This window comes from Monodelphis domestica, chromosome 2, assembly GCF_027887165.1.
Source record: "Monodelphis domestica isolate mMonDom1 chromosome 2, mMonDom1.pri, whole genome shotgun sequence".
In the NCBI taxonomy this organism is placed as follows: domain Eukaryota; kingdom Metazoa; phylum Chordata; class Mammalia; order Didelphimorphia; family Didelphidae; genus Monodelphis; species Monodelphis domestica.
In genome coordinates, this window is record NC_077228.1 from 153,412,121 (window position 1) to 153,437,828 (window position 25,708).

A 25,708-nucleotide genomic window follows, 5' to 3' on the forward strand; every position below is an offset into this window, starting at 1 on the left:
GGCTGGGCAGGTAGTAATTCTCTGATATTTTTTCTATCCTGCAGTAAAACCCTAATTGTGTATTTAGAATGCTATGTTCCTGAGCTTTTTACTTCAAGTCAGTTTCAAGGCTATGCCATTTCCCTGGAACAGAATCAGGTCAGGTCATTGTCCCAAATGAACATGATCCATTGCTATGGACATCAATTTGATAATACCCATTGGAGAAAATGACCAACAGGTCCATTCTTGCCATTTTGTGTCCTTTAACAAACCAAAGGGAAATGCTACACTGTTACAAGTTACAATTGGAGTCAAGATACCTGGGTTAATTGTGTGTTGGGAATTTCTAATAATTGTACCTTGACTGTCTCAAAGCCTCAGTTTTCTCATCTGTAAAATGTCATATTAATTGGGCGATCTGCCTCACAGGGCTGTTGTGAGACTAAAATGAAGTAGAATATAAATCTCAATTGCTACTGCCATCATTTTAATGAAAGAATTATATGAGAAAATAAATACAAAAGAAAAGGGTCAGGGTCACTCTGTAAAGTGATATTTACTGGTCATAATGTGCTGATTGCATCAGACCCTAAGACATCAAGATCTCTATTTATCTATTTATATTTATATATCTATATCTATCTGTTGTCTCTATCTATTTCTATTATCTCTATTTTATTTATCTTTCCATTTATCTCTATCTACTTATCTATCAATCTATCTCTATCCATCATCCATCCATTATTTGCCTATTAATTCGTCATCTGTGTCTATATATTTATCATCTGTCATCTCCCTAACCCATTACCTGTGTCTATCCAAAATCTATCTATTTATGTATATCTATGCATCATCTATCTATCCATTATCTATCTATCTTTCATATTTATCAAGTACCTACTATGAGCCATGCGCTGGGCTAGGTAGATGCTGGGGACATAAAGACAAAAACTAAACAGGTCTTTCCCTCAAGTATCATCATTCTGTGGAGGAAACAGCATGAAACAAACAAACAAACACAAATTAGACGCTAAGTAAGTAGAAAGTTATTGAGAATGGGGAAGGGGGATTTGGCACCGGTATCTGGGGAATCCCAGTATCTAGTCCTCCTGGAGCTGAGTGTTGAAGGAAATAAGGGATTCTAAGAGGCAGAGGTAAGAAGGGGTGGCCCTCCAGGCAGGACTGCAGCCTATTGCAGAGGCATAATGACAGAAAATGAAATGTTGTGTATGACGAACTAAGATAGGATGGTCTGGCTTCACGGAGGAGAGTGATGTATGTCATGTCTGGAGAGGTAGCCTGGAGCCAAATGGCTTTAAGAAATCAATTTGTATTTTATTGAGTAGCAATAAAGAGACTCATAAATGAGATCCATAATAACTTAAATGAGCTTAGCTTGGCTATCTACAACAGGAAAAATCAAGTAGATGAATAGTAACTGTTGTCCAAACTCTGACATGTAGTTGGATGGGGATTCTAGAAAGGAGTTCATCTACACTGAACATATATATATATATATATATATATATATATATATATATATGTGTGTATATATATATATATGTGTATGTGTGTATGTATATTTACATAAGGGCAGCTCACTAGAAGCCAAGTCTGGAGCCAGGACAACCTGGGTTCAAATCTAGACTCAGACATTTACTAGTTATGTGACCCTGGTCAAACCACCTAACCTTGTTTGGCTCAGTTTCCTCAACTGTAAAATGAGCCAGAGAAGGAAATGGCAAACCACTTTAGTATCTCTGCTAAAAAAAAAACTCAGTTGGAGTAACAAAGAACTGGATGTGATTTAAATGAATGAACAATGACAACAACATATGCATATATCCACACATAGATTTATATTCACACATATATTCACAAATGTATATATGAATTTACCATTCATGTGTGCAAATGAATATTAACACACTGCATGCATGTAAGTGCTGTGCATGCATGAGTACAAATGTATCTACTCATATAGTCAAGCTTGTTGAAAAGAACTTTTTAATTTTCCAAAAGCAATCTAGCCTCCTCTCTCAATTCTGAGCCCTATTTATTGTCCATTCATAGTGCATGTGTGTCTTATAGTCAATGTGATCTTGCAAGGCTTCTCTGTTACCTTGAACTCTTCTGCCTTTTTAAAATGTCACCTGCCACCTTCTTTTTTGTACAATTCCTACAAATTAACCATAAACCTTTTCCAAAAGTTAAGAACTCTTTCAAGAGGATAGTTTTCAAGACTTTAAACATTTTGGTTGAATAGTTCCCAATGTGAAACCAGCTCTTATTCATAATCTATAATTGTTTTGTAGTGATGATTTGGATATTAATAGCATTTTTCACTGGCTTTGATTTAAATGTTGATTCCAGCTAATGAAAATAGACATGTTCTATTCATCACCATGACTAATAGAAAATGAGAAGCTGAAACCCATTGAAAATAAATCAGGGACTTATTTCAAACTATCCTCTGCCCAAACTAGATCAATATAAACATTGCTTTTAAAAACACATAAGTGATTCATTTTCCACTGAAAAACAGAGTGAATCAGAAATTGATAATATATTACTAACCACTATATTTTTAGTAATCTGATAATAGCATAAGTTACCAAGGATTATTGATTCAGCAAAACCTTCATTAACTTGAATAAAATTAATTTCCATTTTCTACACATATAATATTTAAAAACTATTTGACTTTAAAATAAGGCAACCACTAGGATATCTAAGTGTTCCAATGAATTTCAGCTATCTGAAACTTTCATGCCTTAATTAGAAGCAAACTACACAAACTCCAAAGGAAATGTCATCCTAACATGTAACCAAATGGAATATGAGCTAACTGCAATTTATAGAAAAAAAAACAAATAAATGAGAACTTAAATCTTTAAAATATTTGTTAAAACACATGTTATTTGCATTATAATAGCTCTATCCTTTAGGTCAGTGATTTCTTATTGGGCATCTAAGTACCTAACATTTTTAAGATTAATAATGATCATTTGCTTTTATACAGTTCTTTAAAGTTTACAAAGCATTTTTCTGATGACTACTATGTGAGATAGTGGAAAATGCTATTATCCCCATTTTGTAGTTTAGAAAACATAGAGTTGTGACTTACTTATGATTATACATCTAATTCTTGAGCCAGAATTCAAATGTAAATCAATCCCAACTGTATAATCCAGTGCCCCTTGCTTTATACTGCTTCTAATTGTTTCAATTTTTACTGATGTTAAGACAAATATCATCTGGTATCTGGCCCACCCTTTTGGAAAGTAGCAGAGCTGTACTTTTACTGCCAGCAGCCTACCTGGGGGAAGGAGCAAGAAAATTTCAGGACCACCAAAGTTGAGTGATCTCTTCTCTAGTCTCTAAAAGGAGTATCAGGCTAGAATTATGTCTATTTATCACTCCTCAAATATCTCTCATTTGTGGGCAAGACTGGGTTCAGAACAAAGGCATTTTGTTAATCCAAAAGGAGGAGACAGATCTTAGCTTACACTTACCAATGCAGTTCTTTCCCACCAAAAGCTACTTACTCAAAAGGCCATTATAAATAGTATATTTATTTGCCAAAAAAAAGCAATAAACAGAAATCAGAGAAGTTATAAAATTATAATATACTTGATGAAAACATAAGAGAAATAAGTTCTACAGCTAGGAGCAAGATAAGATATCAACTCAATCAAGAAGAAAGGGAAGGATCTCACCAAAAGGAATCTGCTTTCTAGGGTGCTAGAAGTCTATAAAGATATGAGTAAAACTAGCTCCCCTAAATTTCTGTGGCTCTGAGGTTCCAATCCACCATTCAAAGTACGTGCCTCACCTCTCTCTTTCAATCCATCCCTGCTGAGATCCTCTCTTGAACTATGTCTTCAACAAATTGAAAGAAGTCCTTTCTCCATTCATGCAACATCATAGCTCTCAACTAATCAGGAGACACATCTCCTTATAGATACACAGTGAAGGTCATAGGATTGTCCCCGAGGGAAAACTTCTTGCCTCACCAGGATAGATGAGGGAATTACACTAATAAAACACATATTGCATCCAGCTGGTAGTAGAGATTTAAAGTTATAATATAACTTAATCTAAAATGGAGTTGGAAAAAACAAAGCTTAAGGAGTCAAAAGTCACAAAATGAATACAGAATATTTACTTGATTTTAACTTAGCTAATTTAGGTTTTAATTATTAATATGTTTTATAAACTTCATGATATATATACCAAGATGTTTAAATACACAAATAAAGCAATACCAAGATATGTTTTTGAATACTTCCTTCATCCAAGTCATTGATCAGGTCATTATGTTGAACAAATAGAGTAAAGGTCAGAATCCTAAAGAATTCCACTAAAGACAAGTTAATATCAAGCCAGTGGATTGGACCCTATTCTAGTCCTGGACAATTACCTGCTTCTCCATCATAGATACAAGGCATTCCAGCATATAAAGTACTAAAGAAAAGGTTCTGAAAGAATGTTAACCTATTAACATATGATACATTGTAGATCAGAGGGTCTTAAGCTCTTTTGTGTGTCATGGACCCTTTTGGAAGTCTGGTGAAGTTTAAGAATACTTTTTCAGGATAATGTTTTAAATTCACAAAATAAAACACATAGGACTACAAAGGAGATCTAAAAGTTAAATCAGTGTAAATTAATTGCTACAAGGAGACAAAAGAGCCCAGAAAGCACTTACTTGACAAACCAAGAGCCATGACTGTCAAAGGCAACATGAGATTAGAAGATAAATTCATATATAAAATCTTACAAAGAATAATAAACAATTATGAACAAAATTGCCACATAAAGCAAAGAGAAGCAGCAGAGGGTAAAACCAATGTAATTACAGTTTGGCAAGATATCCAGCTAAGCAAAATCATGCCAAGGGCATTCAAAGATAAAAACAGAAAGAAGACTATAAAGAAAAGAAAAATGTAAAACATTTTCAAAAATTATTACAAATTTTTTTTTAGAACTGGAACATCATTGCCTCCAAAGAACTAAAGATGGCAGTCATAATAAGGGCAATGGAAAGGTTTATGGTGGGTGGGAGAAGATTACAACATATAACCAAAAAGGAACTTTGAAGAAAAACTGGGGTAAAGGATGTCATCTATATATGAGATACCAAATGATATTCCACAAGGGATGTTTGCTAACCATCAGAATGATGTGGGTAGAATAAAATCAGTGGCACTGGTAAAGATTGAAGTCAGGGATAATGTTCCTCCTAAGATACTTCAGTATAAATTAAGCAGAGAAGCCATAGAAGGCATAACACCAATTATAAACAGCTTATTAGAACATTCTATCTATACTAACAAGAACACAGAAATCCACAAGCTAAAAGCAAAATTCTATCTCCAAGAAAACCTCAAAAGTCGAGAATCTCTTAATACAAACATCTTAAAGAAGCAGTGTGTACAAAGGAAAACCCCTTGTGATATCAACCATCAAATAATACAAGATTATATCATATTTCAAAATCATAACATACACCCTGAAAAAGTTATACAGTACAACATATTATATACACCCACACATGAAGATTATTATAATAAAATGCATACTTCCACACATTAAGAATAAATTCATAAACACTGACAATCACACATGAAGAACTCAAACTTACTTCTATGCACAAGGAAACAAAAATCAATCTTACATACATGCAAATGAAAAGCTTACACACATGCAAGTTCCTGTATATTAAAGAACACAGGACTTCAATCAAGGTGAGATGACAGACAACATGTGAATGCTGCACAGAGGAAAAACCCAAGACATGTATGTTTCTACAATCAACACCAAAGACATGGAAAGACACTGAAATCTTGAATTGATGGTCATGAGGTCATGTAAGGATGTGACATACATGTTAACTTCACATATAGGTACACACACAACAGTATACAACTACACATAAACACAACATGGATAGGAATCTCATGGACTAGGTAAGTATACAAGACATTTCATAGGAATACCCATACAAAAAATTCATACTGAAATACTTATGAGTTTCTGTGGAAAATTCAGACAAAGAATTTTCTTATCTGCATGACTTTGCACAGAAATTACATACAAAATTGTATTATAACTGTACATATGTAAAATCTGTATAGATAAAAACTATGTACATTTGTAAATACTAATGGACTAACAGACTAACGAGATTAGGGTAATTTATTAATATTCTAATTACTAACAAAAATAAGGAAAGATTAGGAAATTTGTTCAAAATCTAGATGATGTAGGGACAGACATATAGCATTATTTATATAAGTTGTTACATAATTATCTTAGTAACAATTGTTATTCATAGAAATTTTTTCTTAGAAAAGATTATAGACATTAGGATATAAGACAGTTACCTTGTCAAAAATAGTTGAAATTGTTGCACTGTTTGATATTATGTTCAAAAACCATGTTTATGTACTGAATCTCTATGACTTAAACCACTTTCCTACACCCAAACTTAGGATAGGAATAGTTAGTCAGAATAGTTAAGACAGAGTAGGATTTTTTTTATTGGGGGGGTAGTGGAATAGTTTAACATAGTATGGGTTAAAGCTTAGACAGTTAGGAATTCTTCAAGATACTCTTAGGAGTTAAGTATTGTTAATACAGAATTCTAGGTGCATTCTTTGCAAAAGCAAAAGGGGGATTTATAAGAGATTAATGCTACAGAAAACCTGGAAAAGAAGATGCAATAAATAGAAACTTGAAGAACTGTCCATCAAGGAAAATTCCTGAGAAGAATGTGGCCTAGAGAAGGCAGTTGAACAAGGAGACACAAACTGTTTCTTACTCTTTTTCCTGGGATTTTGGGAGAAAGAGCTAAAGGAGATTTCTCTGCCTTTCTGGTTATTGGTTTCTCTCTGACAGATTTGGAGCTTGGCTCTGAAGATCTTTGAAAGCCGTTAATAATATCCCTCTTAAAGACTATATAACTTTACTTATTCATCTTGAGATTTATAATAGATTAGGGAAATCCTAAACTCCCTCTCTCCTATCCAAATTCCTTTTACCCCTCCTTCCTTAAAATAAATCCCTGTTTCTGGTATTTTAGAGAGTGAGTTATCTGTTAAAATTTCAGTCAACTTACCTATTCTGAATTCCAGCTTGATTCTAACTGAAAAAGGCAACAGAGGTTGGTGGGGGGAAGAGGGAAAGAATTCTGTCTTCCTATTACCTTATTTCTCAGTGTGTTTGCCCAGCACCTCCAATTACCATAAACACCCCAGTAAAGAAACCACCAAATACAAGGTCTATGGAGAAGAGGGGGAGTTAAGACCAAAGAAGCAGTGAGGTACACAATCACCACATGGAAAAACTTTGCCCTTCACTGGTAATGTGAGTTATATGAACTGTGGAGTTTCAAACATAATGGTTAACCCTTTGATGGTCCTAATTTCCTTCCCTATTTGGGGATATAACCTCAACCCAACAATAATGTGATTCATTATGAGGGAAAGACAAATATAGCAATATGAGAAAGTAGTTGCTTAAAATTGATTTAGAATGAGACCATGGAGGCCAATATACCTCTAGATCATCATATTTCCAAATCTTTTGCAAGGAAAACCTAAAATCCCACCTTGCAATCACACAGAAAGGCCTCTCAAAGCAGTAAATTAACCTTCATCTCAGCCAACAGTCCTCAATTTTCTTTCCTAGATGAGTTATGGCAATTGAATTCTTCCTCATCTACTATATTCTGCCCCCAATCTGCTGACTACTCCTTGAGAAAGTCACAAAACGGATATGGTTTTAGCCTCTAAAAATTTATAGAGTAACTTCAGGTTATCTATTCCTGCTTGATAATGATTTTCTCTTCTTCTCAACTCCCTCTTATACTTACCCTCTATCCTCAAACCCGGAACCACATGAACAATCCCGTTTCTTCTAGCAAATAAATCTGTCTCTATTTCATTGATAAGATTGAGTTAATTTGTCATTAGTTACCTAAGCTCACCTCCTCTATTTCTCAAAACAAACTTCCAGTTTCCTCTTGTTATAAGAGAAAAGGCATCTCTATTCCTCATTAATGTGAACTTCAACTTGTACCTTTGATCCCATTTTCTCCTTCCTCATTTATATCAATAATTATCTCTCCTCAATCCTTCCTATCTTCCAAAAATATTCTCAGATCTTCTTAATTCTTCTATGTAATGGTTAATGATCTATTCTTAAATCTGTAATATAGATATCTTGAACTCAAACTCAGGTTCAAAATTGAACACATTCCTTTTCTGCCTAAGTACTCTCTTCTTCCTTATTTTACAAATTGTTGAGAGAACCATCCAGGCTTACAAACCTTGATGTCATTTGCTATTCCCCCTCTCTCCACCCTCACCACCACATCCAATCTGTTTCCAAGTCTTATCATTTCTACCTTCATATTATCTCTGACAGAAATCCTCTTTCTCTCCTTTGACATCACTACCACCCTGCTACAGACCCTCATCACCTTACACATAATCTTCTACAATTAGGCATCTGGTTGGTATCTCTGCCCCAAGTGATTCATCTCAGCTGTTAACCTGATCTTCCTAAAACACAGGTCTAACCATTTCACTTCCTCCCAAACCCTATTCAGCAAAACTCCAGTGGCTCCTCCATTATCTTCAGGATCAAATATAAAATCCCCTGGTTCTTAAAGCCCCTAACCTGCTCCCTCCTACCTTTCCAGTCTTCCTAATATCTTATTTATTTCCTTCTCTAGGAACTCTACAATCCAGTGACACTGATCTTCTTGCTCTTCCTTCCACCTAAAACTACATCTCCAAACTCCAGGCGTTTTCACATTTATTCCTTCCTCATCTCTGCCTCCTGGGTTCCCTGCCTTTCCTCAATTCCCAGATAAAAATCTCACCATCTAAAAGAAGGATTTCCCAGTCCTCCTTAAAACTGGTGCCCTCCCTCTATGGTCATCTCCAGTTTATCTTGTATATCTTTTGTTCATAGTTTTCATGTAGTTTCCTTTCTTGGACTGTGAACTCCTTGAGAGCAAGAGGTTAGGGTTTGTTTTTTTTTGGGGGGGGCTTTTTTCATATCCCTAGTGTCTAGTATATTTAGTACATTCTTAATAAATGTTTGTTGAATGCATAATCCAGATCAAATTGCCATACCATCTCCAAGAAGGGGGACAGGGGGAAGAGGGATGGAGACAATTTGGATCTTATAATTTCAGAAAATGAATGTTGAAAATTGTTATTATAGGTAATTGGAAAAATTAAATATCTTTGGATAAAATAAATAAGTAAACAAATGCTTGTTGAAAATGACTTGAAGAGCCACCTTTTTAAGCCTATCATTAAATATATGTATATGTGCATATATATTTATACACATATCTTATATAACTTCAGAAAAAAATGTTAAATTGGATTTATTTCATTAAATATATAAATGAATGTCAAAAACATTGGCATTTATGCCATATTAGCTTGCCATAATCATATACATGTCACATCCCTGCAATTATTGAGTTCTTCCTTTATTTCTGTTAAAATTCTTTTCAAGTTTGTCTTCCTAAAGGTCTATAATATGTCTTGATTCATTCATGCCTACATATATTTAGATTTTTGCCATCCTGAGAGATAATGTGATATAGAGGATAGAGTAGTAGACTTGAAGTCATGAGATTTGTGTTCTAATCCTGCCTTAGATACTCATTAACTTTGTGATCATGACCAAATTAATCTCTGGGAGCCTCAATTTTCTTCCCTGTAAAAACAGATGATAGTAATTGCTCCATCAATCTCACAGGATTGTGTGAAGAAAATTCTTTGAAAAGTTGTATAAATATGAATTATTCTTATAAATAACATTTTCCTTTCAATTTGTCATGGGTTTTATTGGTTGTGTATAAAAATGATGATTTTTGTGGGTCTCTCTTATAATTCATTCCCTTATTGATGTCCCATATTAGCTTAATTAGTTATTTTGTTCAATCTCTTGAATTTTCTAGATTGAATTTAATAACCATTTATAGTCTATTATATACCAGGTACTTTACTATACTGAAGACACAAGAACAAAAGTGAAACAGTCCTTACCCTAAATAAGCTTAAATTGAATAATAATAGCTAACATTTACATAAAGCTTGCAAAACACTTTACAAATATTATCTCATTTTATCTTCACGACAACACTTACAGGTATGGGATATTAATATTCCCATTTTATAGATGAAGAAACTGAGGCCGATAGAGGTTAAGTGATTCGGTTATGGCCACATGATTACTAAGTATCTGAGCCAGATATGAACTCAGATCTTCCTGAATCCAGGTCCAGTGTTTTATCCACAGCACATCTACCTATCTTATACAGGCTATTCAAAAAGTCTTAGTGAAGTTTTAAGCTTCATAACTTATTTTAAGCAATATTTTAAAGCAATTTTAATCTTATATTAAACTATGTTTAATGGTCTTCAAGTAAGTGATGAAGTTTAAAAATGAACTAAGAGTTTTGGGGTTACTCTTATAAACCTTATGAAACCATAACATCCTCAAAGAGTGATAACCTTTTCATTAAAACAAAATGCTTATTTTTTCAATTCTTGTTGGGGGGTTCTATAAATTTCTTTCCATTTTCTAACTTCTTGATAGGACTTTGAAATTTGCTTGTTTAATGTCAGAAAGTTCAGCAATCATATTCCTTTCTTTTTTGACATTTTCTGAGACCCTCATATTTCTAAAGTTTCTTCTCCCTAATTTATCTTTCACATCTCTAACTCTCATCAAATCTTTTTTCCAGTTGGATTACTTATTTCTTGAGCTTTCTCCCAAACTTAACTAAATTATCTGCCAACCTTTGCACCACTGCACTAATTCTCTTGCTAACATCTGTAATTCATTCTTACTGTCTGTCTTTATAAACTTTTCCATTATCTTCTCTTGAGATATCTTAGCTCTGTTCAGTTCTTTAATTTCTCTTGTGATTTGGTTGATGATTTGATTCCTCAAGTGTGCCTTTATCCATTTAAGTGCATCTCTCAGGATTTCTTTAGAGTTTTTCATTTTGTTTTGTTTTCTGATGCAACTTCCGGTAATAGTAATAGCTCTCATTAATATAATGCTTTCAATTTACCAAGAACTTTGTATATATTATCTCTTATAGTTAGCACTACAACCCCAAAGGGTGGGTACCATAAATACTATTATCCTCATTTTAAAGATTAACAAACACATTTCAAAGACATTAAGTGATTTACCTATAGATACATAATTGTTGGTGTCAGAAGCTAGACTGAACTCCAGATTTGTACTGATTGTTTCATTGAATATCTCTTCTGGAATTTTTCCTTTGTTTCTCATAGCATCACTTTTGTTGTTTTTATGTGAGAACTTTTGTTTTTGATTTGGCTTGTTCATTGTTTTTTTGGTGAGTTAATTTTACTATAAACATTCCTAAGGCAGTTTGTTTATTTTTAAATTTTTTATGTTTGGGGTTTATTTTTAGGAGTATTATGAGTTGTAAATCTCTCTTGGTCATCCTCCCAAGTCTTGTTTCTTGGTATTTTTAAAAACAGTGTGATACACATGTATAGCCTCTATCAAGTTATTTGCCATCTCAGGGTAGGGGAAAGGGGGAAAAGGGAGGGAAAGAATCTGGAATTCAAAATTTTGGAAATGAATGCTAAAAATTATTACATGTAATTAGGAACAATAAAATATTTTACTAAATTTTTTAAAAGAATAATATAATAATGAGCACTAAATGCTATTGCTCTTTGGGAATACAGGGGCCCAGAATTTATCTGTCTCAACTATCCCTCCAAGGGTCAATGGATCTTTGATGATGACCTCTCTAGGATCACAGTCTAAGGCCCCTAGATCAGAGGTTCATAGCCTCTATGTGTATCCTACAACCCTGTGCCAATCTGGCAAAGCCTATAAATCTCCTTCTCAGAGTAATATTTTAAATGCATGAAAAAAGTCATAAAGGATTATTTTTTAAACATATTATATTAAAATATAGTTATCTAAAGAGATTTTTAAATAGTACCACTATTAAGTTTATTTCCTAATGAAAAAGGAAAAGGAACTGTGTGTTCTAAAATTTTTAGAGCAGCTCTTTCCATGGTGGCAAAGAACTGGAAACTAGGGATGTCCATCAATTGGGAATGGCTGAACATGTTGTGGTATATGGTTGTGATGGAATACACAATTGAAAAAAACAAACAAAATGATCATAAAAAACCTGGAAATACTTACAAGAAGTGATGCAAAGTGAAGTTAGCAGAACCAGTCACAACAATAATGTATGATGGTCAACTGTGAATGACTTAACTATTATCAACAAGGCAAGGATCCAGGAGAACTCCAAAGGACTCATGACAAAAAAGGATATCCTACCATCACGGAAGGAACAGACAGAGCCCAAATGCAGATTGAAACATACCATTCTTTATTTCATTTCCTCCAGAATTTTTCTCTAGTGTAAGCAATGTGTCTTGTTTTACAACACATGAACAGAGAATTAGTTGTTATTTAGTAACATATGTGCAACCTATATCATATTACCTGTCTTCTTGGGGAGGGGGAAAGAGTGGGAAAAATGAGACAGATTTTTGGACATAACTAATATGAGAATTGTTTCTCTTGGATAATCATATTTATTATAATTTATTGCATATTTTAACAAATCTTACATATTATGTTATTGTTGTTACCTGTTATATTGTTATGTATAAAAATAAATGGTAATTTTTTTAAAACAGGCTCACAAATCCTAATTTAAGAATCCCTGCTCTAGAGAAATTATTATCTAAAAAGGCAGTATAGTATAATGCACAGAGTTGACTTCAGAGTCAGGGAGATCTGGGTTCAAATTTTGCTTCTGACACATATAGGTTTTATGACTCTGGCCAAGTTGCTTCATCTCTCAGTGATAAAGACAGTTCTCTAATCCTGTATTAGAAAGAATATACCCATAATCAAGAGTAGAGAACGTTCTTCACTGGAACTCCTTACACAAATGATCATAGATTCAGTCAAAAAATCTTTATAGTCTAATACTCCCAGGCTAATGTTGGAAATTCCTCCAGCATAAGCATACAGTTCTGTAAATAACCATAGCCTAAAGAGACAGCAAGGTCACACAAATAGAGCTCCATGTCTGTAATCTGAAGGACCTGAGTTCAAATTTGACCCAAGATACTTCCTAGCTCTGTGACCCTGGGCAAATCACTTAATCCCAATTTCTGCCTTAGAATTGATACTAACATAAAGCAAGGGTAGCCTAAATAATGTTGGCCCTTACCCTTCTGAGGAAGCAACATATCAGGGCTTCTAATTGATCAATAAATTAGAACTAAATAATACACAAACCTTAACTAAAAATTTATTTAGGCTTCTAAATTTTTCAGTCAAGACAAAAGAGACTCCATGCCAAATACTAACATAAATCATATAATAGAAGATAATATTTTTATATGTGATAAGATATAATTTAATTTTTCTATAAAAATTATTATTGCTTGAATCAGTGTTTTGTAATATTATTTCAGTGTGAGAGTCCTTGAAGCTGTGTGATACTAACTAATATGATTTAACAAACCAAATTATAACTTTGGTTTGTTTTCCCTTTCCATTTGATAAATGTTCTGTTCCTAAATTGTAACTTGTAAATTGTAACTAATGAGTAACTTCTTATTTGAAAAATATAAAATCCTACAGTACAAGATAATTTCTAGAATTTTCTATGGGAGTTTTTGACAAGAGTATATAAAATCCAGGGTTTTTGTGTCAAAGGAGGGATGTTAGTTTGATAGAGTTACCAGTCTCCTTCAAACAACTATTTCAATATTTTCTAATAAAAATCTTATTTCTGATAGAACTGGCACAAAACACAGTGACTTTATTTATTTGCTTTGACATCTCTAATAACTTACCACCCCAGGAGCATAGGTTCCTTTCAGACACAAAGTTTACCTGACCTTTAGGTAAAGTTACATCTTGGATCCAGTAATTGTGCCTTTTGCAGTAGTCAATCGGAAACTTCTTGCTGCTTGTCTCATGGACATACATTTACAGAAAAGTGATGCTTGTTCCCCCTTTCCATTACCCAGTCTTCCATCAGAAGGATAGAGCTGATGGTGAGGTGCTATACACTTGGAACAGAGGACATTGTAATCTGGTACAAATACAGAATACATAATACAGAGGCACATTGGCTATATATAGCTTTCCCAGATCTTGCTAAATTCTATTATATTATGCTATAATATATATATACATATATATATATATGTGTGTATATATATATAATTATCCATCTATATGGTGGTAAATGAAACTAATTATATACTGTCCTCTCGGATACTTCTTATCTTTCTCCACAATCAGTGGTAAATAGCCTGGTTCCCTTCTATCTCTCCTTAGCTTATAAATCCTCAACACTTGATGGAATACTATTGTGCTAAAAAGAAGAATGAAATGGAGGAATTCCATGTGAACTGGAACAACCTCCAGGAAGTGATGCAGAGTGAAAGGAGCAGAACCAGGAGAACATTGTACACAGAGACTGATACTTTGTGGCACAATCAAACATAGTGGACTTCTCTACTGGCAACAATGCAATGATCCAGGACAATTCTGAGGGACTTGTAAGAAAGAATGCTATCCACATCCAGAGAAAGAACTGTGGGAGCAGAAACACAGAAGAAAAACAACTGCCTGATCACATGGGTCGATGGGGATATGATTGGGGATGTAGACTCTAAGCGATCACCCTAATGCAAATATTAATAATATGGAAATAGGTCTTGATCAATGACATATGTAAAACCTAGTAGAATTGCTCATTGCCTATGGGGAAGGGGAGGAGGGGAAGGAAGGAACATGAATCATGTAACCATGGAAAAATATTCTAAATTAATTAAATAAAATCTTTCAAATTAAAAAAATTTCTAAATAAATAAATAGATAAATAAATGCCCAACATTCACTTTAACACACCAAGCCTAAAGCCTGAGGTGGAGTTTCTTAGTCCATCTTTCCTCCATCTTCTGCAATTTGCCATGGATTACATTGACTCTCCCTTTCCAAAAGCCAGCATTGAGTTATACTCAAAAAGCAATAATGTTCACCACCACTACCACCCACCCACCCCAACAATATGGCAAACTCACAGTCTCTTTAATTACCTTGATACATCAAATGTGAAATGTTTTACAAACCTTAAAACATTGTATATGCCAACTGACATTATTTCTATAACTCAGCAAGCTTCTCATCTAGCCCAGTAAATACATTGTCCATTTTTTTTGTCCTACCCAATTTCCAAAGAAATATCCACTTAGCTAACTTCTACTCTAAACTTATACTTTAACTTTACAGTATTAGCTAATAATAGCTAATATTTATTCTTGTGATCGAAGGTTTGCAAAAAGCTTTACATATATATTCTCATTTGATCCTCACCCCAATCTTAGGAGGTAGGTGCTATTATTAATTCCATTTTGTGGTTGTTGAGTCATTTCAATTGGGTCCAATTATTCATGACTCCATTTTGGAGGTTTCTTGGCAAAGATACTGGAATAGTTTGTCATTTCCTCTTTCAGGCCCTTTTTACAGATGAGAAACTAAGTCAAACAAGGTTAAGAGACTTGCCCAGGATCACACAGCTAGTAAGTATCTGAGATTGAGTTGAACTCATGAAGATAAATCATTCTGATTCCAAGCGCAGTGCAATATCCACTGTGCCACCTAGCTGTCCTTTAACATTTCATATATTTATTTTACAGATGAGGAAACTGAAGCAGACAAAAGCCAAGCGACTTGTCCAGAATCACATAGGTAGTCATTGTCTGAGGCAGGATTTAAACTCAGGTCTTCTTGAATCTAAGTTCTGTCTTCCATCCATGGTACTATCTAGCTGCCTAAATAGTTAGCATTCATGTAGCAGTTTAAGGTTTGCAAAGCACTTTATCTATGTTAGCTCACTTGTTAAATTCAAGGGAATTCAATTCAGCAAAGAATCATTAAGTAACTAAATGTGTACAAGGCATTGTGCTTGGCATGAGGGATACAAAGACAAAATCAATACAGTACCTGTCTTTGAGGAGTGTGCTTTTTGTACTCAGGTATATATTTTGTACTCTGGTATAATTTAAAAGGATGAATGCTAATAACTGATGGATGAATGGAGGCTTTGCAAGGGAAGTGACATCTGAGCTGACCCTTAAAGGAATCTAAATATTCCATTGGGGTGGAATCAAGATAGGAGTCCATTCCAAGCTAGAAAGATTGTTGACAACTGCATGGAGGCAATTCTGAAGCTCAGGAAACAACTAGTAAACTAATTTGCCTAAAACACAGAATATATTTATGATAGATAATATGACTGGAAATTAAGCTGAAAAGCTAGTATGCTCAAATTAGATTGTAAAAGACCTTGAGAGAAATATCAGTTTATATTTGATAGCAGAGGCAAAAGGAAGCTACAGAAGGTTTTTGAAGAGGGGAAAAGAGAGTGATGTGGTCACATGAAATGGCAAAGAAAACCAATAATATTAAACACCATTATCTAAATTTTAAAAAAAGTTCACAGATACCAGATCAAAAATTTCTACTCTTATGGATTTGCAAAATTTTCCATTTTCCAACACTATTGAATCACTAATTTTTTATCCATATTGCTTTAGTGTAATCATGTAACAATCCACCCGGGGCAAACACTGACTAATTAAAGAATCACAGCACAAGTGATATTCCTAGAAACATTCTATATTTCAATACTATCATTCATCCTGATGAGTCTCTAATGAGTTAACTGCACTACTGACTATAGTCAGAAGAATTCTAAAGTTTCAGAAGGCTCCAGAAGAGTTAAATACTTGGCATTAATGTCTTATCAGAATCTTCAGATTAGTCCATTTGCCTTCGTCATAGTCATCTAAGAGGAGGTTAATAAAGAATGAAAATAATTTTGAGAGAAGGCAGAAGACAAAGGGCTCCATATTATATAAAGCACTCCTCTGAACTGTTTATCTCTCACTGACATAAGTGCATTATAAATATAGTTTTATCTGCCTATGTGACCTTTCCTCCAACAATCTGGATGTTATTTTCTTGGCATGTCAACTCACGAACTGAACTCATTAATCCATTCTGCATCATGAAGGATAGTAATGACCTTAAAGTCTTATTCTAGGTAAAAGGTAATTTGGTGGAAATTGATTTAGCTTTGTCCAAGTCTCATTACCTAAGACTGAAAAATAAAGTAAAAAGTACATTTCCATGGAAATTTCTGTACCTTGACTTAATGTACTGACATTCCTAAGGAACAACCTACTTATGGCGCTAAATGCAATTAGATTTATTTATTGATATATTTATAAGGATTGGGTCAAAATCATCCCATCCTTATTTTAGCCTGGGTGTCTTAACTAGATGAAAACCTGTCTCAATCAATAAATAGCTATCACTTACATAGTGCTTAAAGGTTTGCAAGGTGCTTATTATCACAGATGATTCACACAAAATCCCTATTCAATCATTCACTCAAAAGTCTTGGACTTGTAATGTGAAAAGTGTAAATGATTTAAGTTGGCATAATAATATAGATGATTTTAAAGAAAATGTTTCAAAAACATCAAAGTGCTCCATAAATGTAAGGCCAACAATCATAGCACATATCAACTTTGGGCAACCTTATCCCAACTCCCATTTTCACAGACAATTCAATTTGCCAGATAATAACTCACTCATATAGTTCTTCTACCCTCCATCCCATATGGTTTCTTTTTTGAGGTTTTTACCCACACCTCCATACTTTCTCCAATTTCTGGAAATCCTTCATTCTAACTGACCATGCTTTTGTACAGATTCCTTCCCACCTTCAGTCAATTGGAATAGATTTCTGGTCACATTTCGCTTCATCAAATGGCTTTCAAATATTTTTCCCATATGGTCCAAGGTTTATGGGTGAATGATTGAATAGGGATTTTGTGAGTAGGTACAATGTCCAAAGTCATGGAGGTGGCACATAACAAAGTCATATTTTGAACCTTATTTCCTCCTTCCAAATTGACTAAGAACCTGAAAAAAAAAAAGGGATATTCACCCTTTTTCTGTCTCCCATTATGGGGATGGAATCAACCTGGACCTATGAGTTCATTGGTTATCTGGATCTCCAGATGAGGAACTTCCTTCTATTAATGCAATATCTGAGACTATTTTAGAACTAAGCCTGTGGGAGTTGCTAGGAATAGTGAAAGGGACAGGTGACCTGTCCAGTTTAAGAATTCAAGCTAGTGTATGTCAGCAGCAGTACTTGAATACAGGTTTTCTTGTCTCCAAGGGAAATTCTGTATCAATGACACCAGATTACCTCTCCCATCAGAATGATAATTATAAATGTGGACTTGGAAAGCCAATGAAGCATTTTTCATGTAAAAATCAACAAAGTTATCTTAAGGTATACATTTGTAGACTGGGAGGAAAATAATTTACCTCTTAAAAAATTATATTTTGTTTTATAATAGTCTGCAGGAAAATTTGTCCCAAAGTAATGAAATAGGAACACATTTTGATATTCAAAACCTTCAATACAATTCATATAAAGCCTTTGCCAATAAAGATATGGCCTAAATCTCTCCCCACCACGTCATCCCCATTCAGGTCTAAACTACAGCCTCATTGGACAGAGGGATCAGCACACATGTTGCTATGGTAACCAGAGCAACCTTGTTAAAGTTAACAAATAAAATTATCTTGCCAAAGAGATGTCCCCAAAGGATCATATTAAATCAAATGAAAATAATATCCCAGGGCTCTTTTTTTTCCTTCTAAAAACCACCTTTCTTTGGATTATCAAAACATATGCCTTAGAGGTAAAAAAGAGCTAGGTTTGCTATAAAACCTTGGAGGACTGTGAAATCAGATTGCATTTGTTTTCTTCTTGTTAGATTATACTGTTATTGCTTGGCTTTTGCAATTAGTTTCTGCTTGTCTTTTTTCTTTGGGTGTAGAAAGAAGGTTCAAAAGAAAACCATGGTTCTTAAAGGCATTAAAAAAAAAAAGATCCTGGATCCTCTTCCCATTCAAATCTCTCATCTCTTTGGAAAAGATGAGCATCAGACCTTGAGAGCAAGGTAAACACTTTCTCTCCTCCCCTTTCTCCCCCATCTCTCTCCCTCTGTCCTGCCCTCCCCCTTTTTACACACACACACACACACACACATACACACACACACACACACACACACACACACACACACACACACACACACACACAGGAAGCCTAGGGTTTTTGTGTGTAGCTAAGGACTCCCTACCAAGCTAAACAATGCTAAGTGCTAGAGACACCCTGTGGGAACTTGCAGGAGCAGCAGGAGACTGGCTAATCTTTTTCTTTTCTTTTTTTTTGGGGGGGGGCGTAGATGAAAGCATGTACACTTGTTTTCTTTTTGCAGGACCCACATTAATGTCCTTCATTTACCAGTGTGAATTATAAAGCTCAACAGGACATAGGGCAAATAAAATATTATATTTCTGTATTATTTTCTCTGCTCCCTCCTATCTGATGACACATAGAAATGGGCTACTGACAACTTGACCTAAAAGGAACATTTCCAGTATTACAGATGGGTTAGTGAGGCATCCCATTTTGAACCCCACATTTGTGTCTGACACTATGGTTTTGAAATACGTGACTTTGAGATGCAAACTGCCTTAAAACAATGAATTTATTCTTGTGATTCCAACAATTCTGTTTAGAAGTAGAAACTTGTTAGGAAGAAAATGAATCACAGTGTCATGCATTTATGTAAGGAAGTTGTACTCAGGCATAAAGGCAAGGCTTTCTCCATGTTATAAAAATGGGCACAGAAATATTCATTTCTTTTATGATCCTATGGGTTATAATGACTGGGCTTAATGAAAAAGACGGCAAGAAATGACAAGGGTCCAACTCCATCCCCCTAGGGAAACTGCAGATCCTTTCCATCAGCTTTAAAAGCCAGGCTTCTGGAAGGAATAAATGGTGGGGAATACCCTAGACTGGTATTATTGCTACCCCATTTATCTCTACAGAACTGTATCTCCCCACCCCCATCCCCATGAAATTAAATGTGCCCACTACCACCACCACCACTGCTGCCTGCAGAGTGGGCTTATTCAGCAGAGATCATTAGCCAATCAAACATCCTTTTGTCTATTGCCTAAAGCTCAGAAGTTAATGTTGGGGAAAAGAGGATGTAGTACCTCCCAAAAGGAGAGTAGGATCAGAGTTCTTCCTGTGGTGGTGGGTTCAGTTTTTAGGTGCCATAGGAGAGGGTTACACTCCAAACATCCACTTATGACTTCCCTGGGGACTATTCTTAGCAAATCTCATGGAGACCCCTAGTGTTTGTTTTTAAGTACAGTTTAGTTAAAAACATCCAAACAAAACAATCAAAAGCAGGTCAGTCCCAGGGAGGTTGTTTTGACCTTTGCAAAAGTTAAGTATCTGGGTGAATCTCATTACTAATACATTTTTATTGACCATGAGGTTTCTCATCCCCTTCCTCACCTACCCAACTGGCTGATTCCTGAATAATAAAAAGTAGATGAAAAGGAGAACACTGAGTTGCTTTACTTTTATTAATTAGGGTTTCTTATCATTTCTTTCTTCAATGATCCTTGTCCTAAGTAGTTCCTATATTTTACTTTGACATTTCTTTTTTCTAGATGCATGTGCCACAGTAAGAGTACTAGCCATCCTTCCATTTCAAAATTATCTTTGGGTTTGTGCTTTGAACAAGAACTTGTTTTTCTCCTTTGAAAATGTAAAATTGAAGCTTTACCTTTTAGGTAACTACAATGATGACACTTAGATGTTTGCTTTGGTTTAGTATGGGAGAGTAAATTGCCCAAATGATTTGTCTAAATTAGATTGTGTCTTTAGGTATGTATAGGTCTAGTTGTAAAACCCTGGCAATGACATCTGAAAGAGTTAAATGAAGTTGGAAATAAATAGAGAGAGAAAGACTTACTATTCAAATACTTGCAAGAAGATTTGGAACCACTATCAAGCAAAGGGCCAAACTGGAAAAATGGGCTTAACAATGTGGCAGTTGTACCTCTGATATCCTAGAACCAAATTATATAAAAAATATTTTTTAAATTACATAAACTTTAAGCCATGTGGAACTAAAGAGGAAACTTACATAAATGAGGCATTTTAGTTCATATATCCTGACATAAAGCATTTTTAGCTCATTATAGGAAGAAATAAATTAGCTTATGAGGCAAACAGAAACAGTAGGGGAAATAAGACATAACAAGATTAAATGTAAAAACTAATGAGGTGACCTAATTAGAGATGGAGAGGCAAGGCCTAGAAACACAATATGAAATAATGAAATATGACTTGGAGGTAGAAAGATATAAGATTAAATTATCATAAGAGGACCAGAAAGAAAATTATTAAATCGAGGGAAAGAAGAACCCACTTCTACACTGTAGGAGATACACAGCGAATTGGAAAAAATGGAGTGGTAACATCAAAGGAAGACATTGAGATCAATATTAGATAGGGTCAGGGGCAGCTAGATGCTCAGTGGATTAAGAGCCAAATCTAGAGATGGGAGGTCCTGGGTTCAAAGGTTGCCTCAGACACTTCCTAGTTGTGTGATCCTGGGCTAGTCACTTAACCCTCATTGCCTAGCCCTTACCACTCTTCTCCCTAGAACTAAAACTTATTATTAATTCTAAGATGGAAGGTAAGGTTTTAAAAATAGGGTAAAATGTGATTTTGACTTGCAACTCAATAAAAATGAAAAAGAAAGGTCGTGGGCACCAAAATATAAAGCCATAAAAAATGAATAAAAGACAGAAATAGAAAAGGGGGAAAAAACAGCTAATCATACACCATCTCCTAATTGCTACTAGGACAGCAAAAGTACTACACAGCACAAAGGCAGGCTAAGATTTTATGGCAGAGTCCTTAGCTGACCTCAGTCCCCTGCCCACTGGCTCCAGTTTCCAACATTAGTAGACAGTGCTTTCAATAGCAGAAAAGACAGCTGGGAACCTTTACTAATAAATACCTGAATTAATACAAAGTCCTCATTCTCTTTACTACAAAAGGAGGATCTAGCAAAAGCCTTCAATAAGATACTGGGTCAACAGCACAGGTGCTAGATCTTTTAGGGCTTAAGGGAACAGAGTCAGAAACTCCAGAATTGGGAGTACCGGAACCACAGAGCCTCATGAACTCTGAAGAAAAAATGTCATGGAAACGTTTCTATCACAAGAGAAGGGGCAAGCTCAGTTAATAATAAGGTCTCACACTCAACTTAGAATAAACTCATCTCAGCTCCAAAAGGACAATGGGAGATGAGAAATGGAAAATCTAAGAACAGATTAGAAAAGAAAAGTCATTAAAATAGTCTAGAACAAAGGAATCTTTATAAGGGCATAGATCCAGAGCTGAAAAGGACCTCTGAGGTCATTTGGTTCATTCCCTTCATTTTACAGATGGAGAAAGCAGAAGTTAAGGGACTTGCCCATCCATGATCATACATGAGCTTCAGACCTCTGATTCTAGAGTCAAGGCTCTGGAATGACATTTATTTGCAATCTACAATTACATAATATAATCTTGAACATAACAGAAATTATGAAAGGGTCTTTTGCCTAGATTGAAAATTTGGGGGGGTTTTAGAGTGGGGGCTGGAGCCACTAGCAGAGAGTCCAGACACCCCAAAACCCCAAAAGGATACTGGGGAAAGGTAAATGATAAATTTTACTTTCTGGGCAGTTAAGACCAAATATAAGTGTTATATTAGTATTGGAAATAGGAAAAACTATCTAAATATAAATGTCTAATGAATTAAAAATTTTCTCAAGTTGGAGAGATTTTGAATGATTTTTAAGTTTAATTTAATAAATGTTAACATCTAGGTATTGATTTAAAAAAGGAATAAGCACCAAATATTGAGTATACTTTTTTGAGAGACTTGATAGAGCTCTCTGGAGAATCAATCATTTGATGTTATGTTTAGCATTATAGTCTACAATGTACAGGTATATGGAAATGATGGATTTCAAAATTATTCTAAAATGTGAAGGATCCACCAATGCAAATCAAAACCTGCCTGTAACTTAGAAGCTAAGTCTTAGGGAGTTGTCTAAGGCCCACAAAGGTTAGATTACTTGTGGTCATACAGATCTTAAGTTCAATTATGAGTCTTCCTAACTGCAAGTTGGCTATATCACGCTGCCCCTTAAAATTATAATTAGACAGTAGTAAAGTCCAATTGAAAATATTCTACCAGTTATTAATAACTGTGAATCTGTCCTAAGATTCCCTCCATTGCCTTCCTAGTTTAAATTCCATGTGGGCCCTTTTCATATTTCGTTTAAAATAAAATTATTCATCCATGGCACATTTGGTCTTCACTGAGTACAGAAATTGATGGGCAATGATACTCAATCTTTGAAGCTGTGACAGATATCAATGTTGAGGACTGCATTATGTGTATGTGTATGTGTTTGTATATGTTAAATACTACCAAGATGGAGTACCAAAATTGGGAAGCATATAAATATACCATTTCAACCATATGTATGACTTTAACAATTAAACAGGAGAACCTTTTTGGATGACTCTCCTTTGAAGAAACATTTTACTTGACTGAATCAAATGATTTTTAATAGCTTACTAATTAACAAGCATTTATCAAATGCTCATTATGTGCCAGACATTTTGCTCTCCTCTCTTTTGAGGTAATTTTTGGACATAATTTTAGAGAATCAATACCTCAGTGCCCTCAAAATCATGGCATCTCAAGCATGGAGCTACACTATACACTTTGCATAATCTAAGTGCTCCTTCCATTTTTATTTTCTTGGGTATTATTTCCATTTTCTCATCATGTATAATAGGAATTGTTGCATCATATTGCAAATGTGGTTACTTAACTATCATTGATGAAGAGAAGACTTTGTTTTAGGAAGATAGCTTGCTTCCCCTCCCCCCTCCCCATTTTTTATACTCCTTGCACTTTTGTCCTAAAAATTTTCAAGATGGTCTGCCTTAATTGAATCTCTCAACAAGTTTTCGGTAAACATGTTTTTCATTTCTCCTTGATTCTGTTTTAGAGGTTATACCATTCATAATCTTCTATCAGCTTTCTCTTTAAGATATTACAAATGAGATTGGCTAACATGACAGCAAAGGAAAGTAATGAATGCTGGAGGGGATGTGGCAAAGTTGGGACATTAATGCATTGCTGGTGGAGTTGTGAACTGATCCAACCATGCTGGAGGCAATTTGGAACTATGACCAAAAGGTGATAAAAGACTGTCTGCCCTTTGATCCAGCCATAGCATTGCTGGGTTTGTACCCCAAAGAGATAATAGGGAAAAAAGACATGTACAAGAATATTCATAGCTGCGCTCTTTGTGGTGGCAAAAAATTGGAAAATGAGGGGATGCCCATCAATTGGGGAATGGCTGAACAAATGGTGGTATATGTTGGTGATGGAATACTATTGTGCTCAAAGGAATAATAAAGTGGAGGAGAATTCCATGGAGACTGGAACAACCTCCAGGAAGCGATGCAGAGCGAGAGGAGCAGAACCAGGAGAACATTGTACACAGAGACCTATATACTGTGGTACAATCGATTGAAATGGACTTCTCCATTAGTGGCAATGCAGTGATCCTGAACAACTTGGAGGGATCTACTAGAAAAAACACTATCCACATTCAGAGGAAAAACTGGGAGTAGAAACACAGAATAAAAACAATTGCTTGAATACATGGGTCAAGGGAATATGGCTGATGATGTAGACTCTAAATGAACATCCTAATGCAAACACCAACAATATGGAAATAGGTTCTGATCAAGGACATATGTAATACCCAGTGGAATTGCGTGTGGGCAGCGGGAAAGGTGGGGGAGGGGAGGGAGGGAAATAATATGATTCTTGTAACCAAGGAATAATGTTCTAAGTTCACTAAATAAATTAACTTAAATTTTTAAAAAATAAATATATATATTAAAAATTTTTACAAATGAATTTGTATGCTAAATTAGTGTTGCCTTGGCTGTTAAATAGCTCCACTTAGCAAAGAAATAAGAAGTTGTTTTCTTTTAGTTTAGAGACCTTTTTTTATTTTCTTAATGTCATTTTACATTGGGAAATCTTTCCTTAGGAAATGTTGGAGATCTATGTCAATGTCTGTTCTTTTATCTGTTTCTCATTTGAGGATATTAGCAATTTGTCCAATCAAGCCATATTAGAATTGCCTCAATAATATAGTGTAACTTTAAATTTTTATTCTGACAATTTGATATTTATTTCTATCTTTTCTCTACTATGTTATGCTCTGACCATGAATGGGCATAGTACCTGCTCTGGAAATAGATGTCAGATAAGTTAACAGGTTTTCCTTGGCTTCATTTTCATGATGCCAATCTGTGTCATCATGCCTAGAGTTTTCCAGATTTTGAAGAAATTATTCATGGTACACAGGCATGAGGTTTTTGTACAATCTATAAGCCTTTGGCCTATCTCTTTTCTTACTCCCAAAACATGTTTTCCAACTTTTTTTGCCATGTTCACTTATGCCCACCTTAGCAATGCTTATAGTTTAATTCAGAGGATCTTACTACTTTCTTAGTAGAATTTTCTACTTTTTTATTCTTATTGCAGATATTTACCTCAATGCTGCAAATAGTCTCATGGTGGTCATTTTCAAATAT